We start from the raw sequence: 10,276 nt of genomic DNA, 5'->3' as shown, positions 1-10,276 counted from the left end.
TGATGTATAACGCGTTATAAGTACCTAATAAATATTATGATATGATTAATTTGGAATTTATTATAGGTACCTAATATAATATTATGTCTTATACCTAGACTAACATACCGTCTCCGCTCAGAATCGTTTTTCTTATACAATGATATTATATCATTGAATTCAAATTTAATACCATCCATTATACAGTGACCCACTTGTAACCTACTGTACAGCAGAGCGAAATCCACTTACCCACCTTTTTTTTCATTAATTCAGTAACTTATTTAAACTTGAATCATAGGTATATTTACCACAATTACATATATAATTTAATTATTATAGATAGGCTGCGATCTGTAGAAAATCGGGTACCAAGGGAAACTCGTCAAATAATTAATGGTCAACAAGTAATGAATTTAATTTACCTACCTAATAAAAATTATTATTCTTTCATACAAGCTGTCAGTACAGTCAGTACATATTGTATACAATAGGAGATCAATTATTACTTCTGGGGATACTAACAACAATATCTTGGCCGATGCATTACAGCTTGTACAAAATGGACGATACGACACTATGGCCTACCTTCGAAAAGTAGCATACTCATCAAATAACTATTTAAATGAACAATAGGCCCCATTCTGAATATTGAACTTGAAAATATGTTCTGTTTTTACAGCTAACCAAAATTATATTTACCTTATTATCTAGATATCAACCAACAAGTAGATACCATTATTTTGGAACCCCTACTGCTGCTATCACCACTACTACCTCGTAGGGTTAGAGGCTGTGGTCGTAGTAGCATGCAAGTCGTTGGTCTAGTCCCAAATAGTAGGATTCCACGACGTAGAGGAAGACCAATTAGACGTATACAGGCCTGAGGCCGAGGAGTAAATAATCCACCAATAGGTAAATCTAAATATAAAAAAAAAATAGTTAGATAAGTATTTCAGAATGAAGAAAGTATTTTAATTTAATTTATTAGACGAGGAAATGGAATATGTGGTTGAACCAATATATGATGATCACAGACAACCCAATGTAGCTGAAAATCTATTAGTAGAGGAAGTGGAATATGTGGTTGAACCAGTATATGATGATCACAGACAACCCAATGTAGATGAAAATCAGTTGTTATTAACAAATGGTAATTATATATAATATAATTAATATATGAAAAATAAAAAATTCTATTCTATTCAATAGAAGTACCAGCTTTATTCATGACAAATACCACACTGGTTCATGTTGCTGTTACGCCAATAGGAGGTACCTATAATAAATAATTTTGTTAGCTAAAACAACTTTTTCAATTATAATTACTATAGCAAAAATCTACTTTTTTTTTATTGTGTAGATGAAGACCTTGACAGATGTTTTGTTTGTTTAGAAAATCACGATGAGGTTGGCACGGAAAACAATTTTCTACCATGTAGCTATGGATGGTGCTGTGACGGATGTGCAGAAGGGATACAGCGTTGTCCTGTTTGTAAATTTCTTTTCCCGAGAACACAGCCAATTCATATTGTACATGCTGTTGGTAAATAATAACATATAAATATTAAATTACAGGTGGGTGGATAGAAAATCATAATTTTACAGATCCAACTGGAAGTCAGTGTCTAGGGTGTTTACGCTAAATGAGGGATGTACCCAATAGATCACGGTACATATATTTATATTGTGGTCATGGATGGCTTTGCGTGGATTGTGCCACACCAAATTACCAAATTTAAAAATATTAACAAAAAAGACATTTTTCACTGAAATAATAAATTAATAATTATAATTACCTATTGGCTTTATTTGGTTATTACTTACATGATTTTTTTGCCGCAATTGAACAATTCCATGTATATAGGTACATTATGCATTATCATTCCAAATTAGCTAATTTAAATTAAAACGACAGGACTCGGGAAGTCATTACGAAATACGAATAAAAATGTACGTACTACATAATAATAATATATTACAATATTATTATTGTTATCATCATTATTATATTCTGTGATAATAATTAATATCGTAACAATACATCTTGATCAATACACCTTGCGCAACAGTCAGTGGCTCACGCCCACGATTAAAGATATACAGGTTACTCAACGTAACTTCTTTTTTGGTGCGCTTAAAATTAACGATCTTGTCATAGTGAGAATAACAGTTAGCGCTTTTGCATTATAGTGATTTCTCTTGGTACTACAAAATATATCAATATAGATATACAATATTATGTATTGGAGCGCTAGAAGTTATTCTCACATAGTTGATCAGCTGTTAGAAATCAACATTTATGCGCACCACTTTTGTTGTGTATGTGCATGGGGTCGTTGAGATACCTGTATATTATCTTCAATCGTGCTCACGCCCATCGATATTGTATGATATGCTCACGCCTCACCGTACAATCTAATATCATTGTAGGTAGTTGATATTCGTGACAATAATTGATATTCGATAGTAAGTTGTATTAAGGCTCTATATATCTATAGTGCGCTAGTTGTATACGTTGTAATGAAATATCGGATTAATGTCGTGGCAGTAGTAGTACGTAGCAGCTGTGTCACCCCCCCTCCGGTAATCGCTGTATTTGTGTCTAGCAAGATTTACGATTTACGATTTAAGGTATTTAAAGGTATATCTTAAATCGTGGTGTCTAGGGCTGTAATAGTGGCTGCAGGCATGGCTTATGTATATTTAAGTCATGGCTGCAGGTATCAGTAAAATCACGGTCTTATATATTGTTATTTTGAATAGCATAAGCGCGCGCCATCCATCAACGTTATCGCTGTACGGCGTTTAGCCTGTAAAAAGGGATAACAATTTTAGCCGCCAAAGTTATCAGTGTAAAAACTGTGAAATGTGAACAACAAACTTAAAAATTACGATATAAATACGAAAAATTTTAATTTTTCACAAAACCATTGACTGAGCGTTTATTTATTTTTGTTAAGTATTTAGACCTACGATGGATTCTAGTGACAGTGACGAGGATCGTAGAGAACGTGATAAATTTGCCGAAAGGCTCAAAAGAAAACACAAAGACAGAACTCGTAATATTGCTATTCCTCGATCTGGCAAGTCTTATAGATAATATTAAAATTGTATTAAAAGTCCATAATATGTCAATTACACAAATAAAACTATTAGACAAAATACAAAGTTTATGATTTATCTCGTGATTCATGCATCAGAGGTTTATTTATCCAATACTTAATAAATGTTACTTGTGCATTTCAATAATACACTGTGGCAATCTAGGTATTAAGCTATTTCATTCATGAGCAATGTTTGTTGAATAAGCCGCAGCACGGTTACAGTTCGTACAAGACTGAAATTACTTTCCTGCCTGAGACACTTACTAATTTTAGTCTGCCGCTTCCGAAAATGCTTTTTTTCTCAATACTATGGCAATCTGAATCTATTGTGAACTGTTTTTGCTGTTCTAGGCATCTCCAAATTATTTCATATAGAACAACACAGAAGTAACTCACCAACATAATAATTTGTTCATGTGTATAAATCTGATTTGGACATTAACCTTTCTGCCCGCTGCTTAGCGGAATTTTCACTTTACTGTCTGCACGTCGTAAAATAAACATTTACCCTCCGTTAAATGTAAATAGGTAATTTACCAAAAATTCAACCGGTATTTAAAATAAGACTTTTGATGCAGGCATGACAAAAAAAAAATAAAAAATATTTAAATAGAATAATTCTATTAATAATTATTATGAAAAATGTTATATTTGTGTCTCGAGAACAATTCAGAATGTTATTTTGGAATATTAAGTTAATTATGTCTGGGAACTTTTAAATCGATGTTCAATTAAAATGTTTTCACTCTTATTACAATTATTAATTTATCATAATGGATATTTGTAGCTACATTAATTGATTTTTGTATTTTATATAATTTTAAATACTCTATACATAACCTAACATCTATGTTTAAAATGACAACTTGCATTTTTATTTATTTTAATACTGAATAATGTTGGTAAAGAATGAAGATCAATAAGTATTTGCAAGATTGTGGTTGCATTAATATTTTAATTTACCTGTTCAACGCAAATAATATTTTTTGTATGTATTTAATTTAATAAAAAGTAAAAACACAAATTTTATTTTTGAAGTACTAATTTGTAAAAATATATACTATATAATATATAATACATTAAAAAAAAAGGTGAACAAGTGGGTACTACTCTGCTGTTCACTAGTTGTTGATTATGTCATTGTAATGTATGTATTATATTTGAATTCAATGACAAATCATTGCATCCTGGAAAAATTTTTTAAATAATCAAATTTAATAATTTTAAAAATTCGAAAATATCTTATGGTTATAAATTGTGTAACTTTCAGGTGTGAACTTTTTTTGTTTGATAAATGTAGAATAAACTATTGGGAATCGTCTATTAAAATTTCTAATGTTAGCCATGACAAAAAAAAATTATATGAGTTTCTAACTGAAAAACAATTGGCAAATTTTTGGCAAAATTTAAACTTTTAATATATATAAATAATTATTGTGCCTATGTATCTTTAATATTTTTAAACTGCCATTAAAGCATTTTATGAGGACCCTTGTGTTACATTTTCAAGCATTTTTAATTAGTGAAAAAGTTTTTATCGGCAATAATTTTAAAGAAAATTTATCAAGGCTATAAATAGCTTAAAAAGGTTTAAAATATTTTGAAAACGTTTCCATATTTGGAAAATAATTGTATAAAAATTTGGTGAAAATTTGAAGTGTACAGTTATTAGTTTTTGAGTTACACCAGAAAAATTAAATTGGTTTTTTAAAAAATTGGTTTTGCGTAGAATTATCATTTTTTTTCACTTTTTTTTGTTTTTCCTGGCGCATTCTATAGCTACTCTGAAAATTTAATGTTGATCTTTTAAAAGTACCTACTAGAATCACTTTCTCATAAAAAAATATGCTTATGTCAAAAATCGAAGCATTTTTATTTTTAACCCCAAATGTAGATGACAAACAAAAAAAAAACATGCGTCATTGCAAACACAATACATTCATTCGCTAACCTCAGAACCTAAAAAACACATAATTAATTTTAAATAAATTATTTTAGTATAATACATTCAATGAAAGCTTAGAATAATGGTAGTTATAAATTCTGTATAGACAAATAATTTTCGATCTAACCCAATGTATAATTTACATATAATAATACAATAACCTATTTATTAGATAAATATTATGGTTTTTATAGTTTAATGAAAAAATGTATAATTTATTTATTAATTGGTTAGATAGGAAAGCTTACGAAGAAGCATCAAAACGATTAAAATTAGAAAATGAAGGTGAGAAAGAAATGGTCATTCCTCGACGCGTATTGAGTCTCGTCATAAATATCTCGAAAAAAGAAAAGATGACAAAGTTACTGAGCTTCAAGCCAATATCATAGACAATGAATATTTATTTGATGCTGAAGTGTAAGTTTTTGCTATAATTTAACATGGCGCAGACAGTAAAGTATGCTATTATATTAATTTTTTTTATTTAGCTTATCGCAACCTGAAATTTTTGATTGTGAACACAAAAAGAAGTTATTGTGTCTTGCCAAGGAACATGAAAAAGCTAGAGAAATTTAAAATGTTCAACGCTATAGGATGCCCCAAAATGATCAGATGGAGTTTGACATGGAAGTGGATGAGGCACCAATTACTGAACAACATAAATGGGAAGAAGAACAAATGTCTTCTGCTGCTTATAAGTTTGGTGCTAAAAGAGAAAAAAAAGAACAATATGAATTATTGATTGATAATCAAATAGATTTTATCCAAATTGCAAATTTACCTGGCACTCATGAAGATGTATGTTAAACCCTTTGACAAAATAATTTATATTTTAAGTTTTGTTTTTTTTTGCTTTTAAGGAAAAACCGGAAATTACTGAAAAACAAAAGAAAAAACTTAACATAGAAGAGACAAAAAAGAGTTTGCCTATATATAAATTCAAAAAAGATCTAATAAGAGCTATTAAAGACCATCAGGTAATAATTTTATTTGAATTAACACTTCATTTAATTAAGCCTTAAAATATAAATTTTTTATTTTACTTAGATACTTATAGTTGAAGGTGAAACTGATTCTGGTAAAACTACACAAATTCCCCAACATTTACATGAAGCCGGATATACGGAAAGTAATAAAATAATTGGATGCACTCAACTTAGAAATGCAACTATCATAGCAGCTACTCGAGTAGCCGATGAGATGTCGGTTAAACTTGGAAATGAAGTAAACAGTCTAATTGTATTTAAAATAGAAATACAAATTAATATATTGACACTTGATACAATTTTAGGTTGGTTACAGTATACGTAATGAAGATTGCACTTCAAAATGTTCTATAATCAAATACATGACTGATGGAACATTGCATAGAGAGTTTTTGTCTGAACCAGATTTACAGTCTTATAGTGTGATGATTGTAAATGAAGCTCATGAACGTACCCTTCATACTGATATCTTATTTGGTCTAGTAAAAGATGTTATATGATTCAGACCAGATCTGAAATTATTAATATCTAGCTCCACTTTAGACACCCAGAAGTTTTCTGAATTTTTTTATAACGCTCCCATTTTTAGAATACCTGGTAAATATTGCTTAAATTTTATAATTTCTTCGTGTAAATACTAAATCTACTTTTGTATGTCTGTTGTAGGAAGATGTTTCCCTGTGGATATATACTACACAAAAGCGCCTGAGGCAGACATTATAGATGTCTGTGTTGTATCTATATTACAGATACATGTAATACAGCCCCTCGGAGATATACTAGTCTTTTTAACTTGCCAGGAAGAAATTGAAACTTGTAATGAACTACTACAGGAACAAATTCGTAGACTTGGTTTTCAAATCAAAGAACTGATTTTATTACCAGTTTATAGTAATTTACCTACTGAGATGCAAGCCAAAATTTTGAGCCTACACCTCCCAACGCTAGAAAAGTAATTCTTAATTTTTATTTCTTTGTAATAAATTTAATCAAAAATAATAATATTATGAATTATACTTTAGGTTGTTTTAGCCACGAATATAGCAGAAACTTCTTTAACAATGGACAGTATTATTTATGTTATTGACCCAGGTTTTTGTAAACAAAATAATTTCAATTCACGTACTGGCACGGAATCTTTAATAGTTATACCAATATCAAAGGTAGATTATTTGTAAAGATGGATTTGCATTTATTAATTGCTATTTCAATTATTATTTTTAATCATTCTAAAATAACAAAATTAATGTTGATTTTTAAATTTAAATCTTTATTGTATTTTTATACTCTTAAAATTTACCATTTAACTATTTTGTAATTTCAGATATAAATGTTCAGAAGGAATTGCTACCATAGCAGCAATGTTAAATGTAAATAGCGCTATATTTAACAGACCCAATGATAAATTAAGTTTAGCTGATACAGCTCGTAAAAAATTTTTTCACAATGTGGTGATCATTTAGCTTTATTAAATATATATAATCAATGGGCCAATACAGACTTTAGTACAAATTGGTGTTATGAAAATTACATTCAATATAGAACAATGCGTCGAGCCTGGGATGTCAGAAATCAATTAGCTAATTTAATGCAACATGTTGAAATGGATATAGTATCAAATCCATCCGATACAGTTAATATACGAAAAGTATTACATTTAACACATTTCAATTACATGAGAAATTTGAATTTTTTACATAAATATATTTTATTTGTTTAAGGCCATAACTGCTGGTTATTTTTATTACATTGCAAGATTGTCAAAGGTTATTATCGCACTGTTAAACATAATCAAACTGTTATTATTTATCCAAATAGCAGTTTATTTGAAGAACATCCAAGATGGGTTTTATACCATGAGTTGGTATTAACAACTAAAGAATATGTGAGACATGTCACGGAGATTGAAAGTAAATCGCTATGTGAAGTAGCTCTTCATTACTTTCAAGACAGAAAACTTGAAGACTCTACTAATAAAAAGTTACTTAAGACATTAGGAAAAACAAGTTCTGAACTAAAAACGAATAATTAAAATATAAATAAATTAAATACTTAAGTATGTGATTTTTTAAATTTTGTCAAAAAAAATGAATAATATGAAAGCTAGCTTTAAACTTAAAAATGTGTTATATGTATTTAAACTGTATACTGTCTATACTTTCCATAACAACTCCACCACATCAGTCGTAATTCATGTATAAAACTATTAAAATTACAGTATCACAATCTTAGCACATATATAATGGATGGAGCTAGGTACGTTAACAATTTTCTGTGTCCAAAATAACCCCCCCCCCCCTGCCCAATTATTAGTTATTTTATAATGTTTACCACTATTTAAGATATATATTAAATATCATATTTGTATCGAAATAAAAATAATATATTTATTATCTATGAAAATAAGTTACTACTTTATTCGTTGAGCATTGCGAAATATTTGTTAGGATATTTTAGTATTTGCAGTGCCATGTTAATGGTATTTACTATTTAGTATGGTTCAAGTGTAATTGTGTTAAATGTATGCTATTAATTGATACATTTAATCAGTAAAAAATTGTTGCTTTTTAAAATAATTCTTTAGTTTGTATGTGATTTTTTTAGTTTTTGGAAGGTAAACAAATTGTAAATTTACAAAATATAAAATAATAAACATTTTTGGGTAAAAAAATATTAAACTAACGTCAACTGTATATACATATACAAAAAATAAAAAATGCTGAGTATAATAACATATTTTTATGATCCCTTTTCCGTTGTTATAGATCATACCGACTATATTTATTAATGAAGGAGATAATAGCGGAATATAGAATAACTAGGTACGTTGATGTTTATGTTTACAATATAAATTATCCAGACTGACAAACCATCTCTGCTTAGAATCGTTTTTCGTATACAATGATATGATATCATTGAATTCAAATTTAATACAATTCATTATACAGTAATCCACTTGTAACCTACTGTACAGCAGAGCGACATCCACTTACCCACTTTTTTTTCTATTACAATTTAGTATAGTAAAGCTACATAATACATTATACATGCTGTATTACTGTACAAAGAAATATTTCTATTAATGATTGTACCTATATACTAGGTATTATTTATTTATTTATACCGATTGTTTTATTAAGATTTGTTTGCAATTGTAAAATATTATCTACGCTCAATTAATAGATTATTGTTTTTAAATCTTTTCTATCATAATTAAGAGGACGTCACTCGCATGTGCTGTCTCCGTTTTACAAGTGTGTAACATGGCAAATTTACGTTCATCAGACTATGTTTAGCTTAGTTTAAAAATTAGAGTGAATCAATCTATTATGAAACTTGATGGTGAGAACATTATCTGTATTTTATTTTACGATTATTCAGTTTTTAAGTGAGTTGTGATCATTTTTAATTTACGCTATATTATATTATACGCATAAATTACTAAAAAATTTAACTATCGAAAAAAACCCACATATAAACAAAGATAATGTAATGTACTTACTATCAAATTTCATAATAGATCGATTCATTCTAATTTTTAAGCTAACGGAGCTAAACGCGTTCACCTAAGCATTAATTTGCTATGTTACGCACTTGTAAGACGAAAACAACAAATAAATTGGCCGTGTGCCCGTGTATCGTCCTCTTAATGTAATATATATTAATATAACACTCAGTGGCGCAAATAGGAAAAATGTGCAGGGCCCTCAAGCCCCAGCACATTTTTTTTTTTTAATTATAATTTATAGGTACATACTTTTAAGAATGGTATACTATTATATTTTTAGGAGGCTAAGCCCCCCAAGCCTCCCCCCCATATTTGAAAAATTTAAAACATAAATCATAATAACACAACTAAGTATATATAGTGTTATTAAGATTATTTTTAAAAATGAAAGAACAATTCAGAATATCATTAAAATAATAAAATATTTGGATTGGGTTATTTCGATGGCCAAACAGCCGGGCGTGGTTGTCCGCGACGGAACGGTATCAGTGTGTATTATAGTGGTGCAGTAGCGCACACAATCGCTGTGCACATTTGTACAGTGTAAAAATTAAAACTAGTCGAAACACGCAACCCGCGTTATAATGGAATTGATGTGCATGTTTTGTGCATACAACCAATTAAATTGTTTTCAGCGAATTATTTTCGACGTCGCCACGCCGTTGCGCGTCAGCATAGGCATTATTATAATTTATTTTTATTCTCATTCGATTATTATATTCCGATTATCAGCTGATAAATAATGTTAGTC

The 10,276-nt window shown here is 29.0% G+C and overlaps 1 pseudogene; it reads left to right on the top strand.

The window, feature by feature from the left end:
* Positions 1-5,237: 5,237 nt before the first annotated feature.
* On the top strand, positions 5,238-8,049 carry LOC100162358 (annotated as a pseudogene).
* The last annotated feature ends 2,227 nt before the right edge of the window (positions 8,050-10,276 follow it).

This window comes from Acyrthosiphon pisum, chromosome X (assembly GCF_005508785.2).
Source record: "Acyrthosiphon pisum isolate AL4f chromosome X, pea_aphid_22Mar2018_4r6ur, whole genome shotgun sequence".
Lineage (NCBI taxonomy): Eukaryota > Metazoa > Arthropoda > Insecta > Hemiptera > Aphididae > Acyrthosiphon > Acyrthosiphon pisum.
Note: the sequence above shows the minus strand (reverse complement) of the source record. Positions and strands in the feature narration are given on the sequence as shown.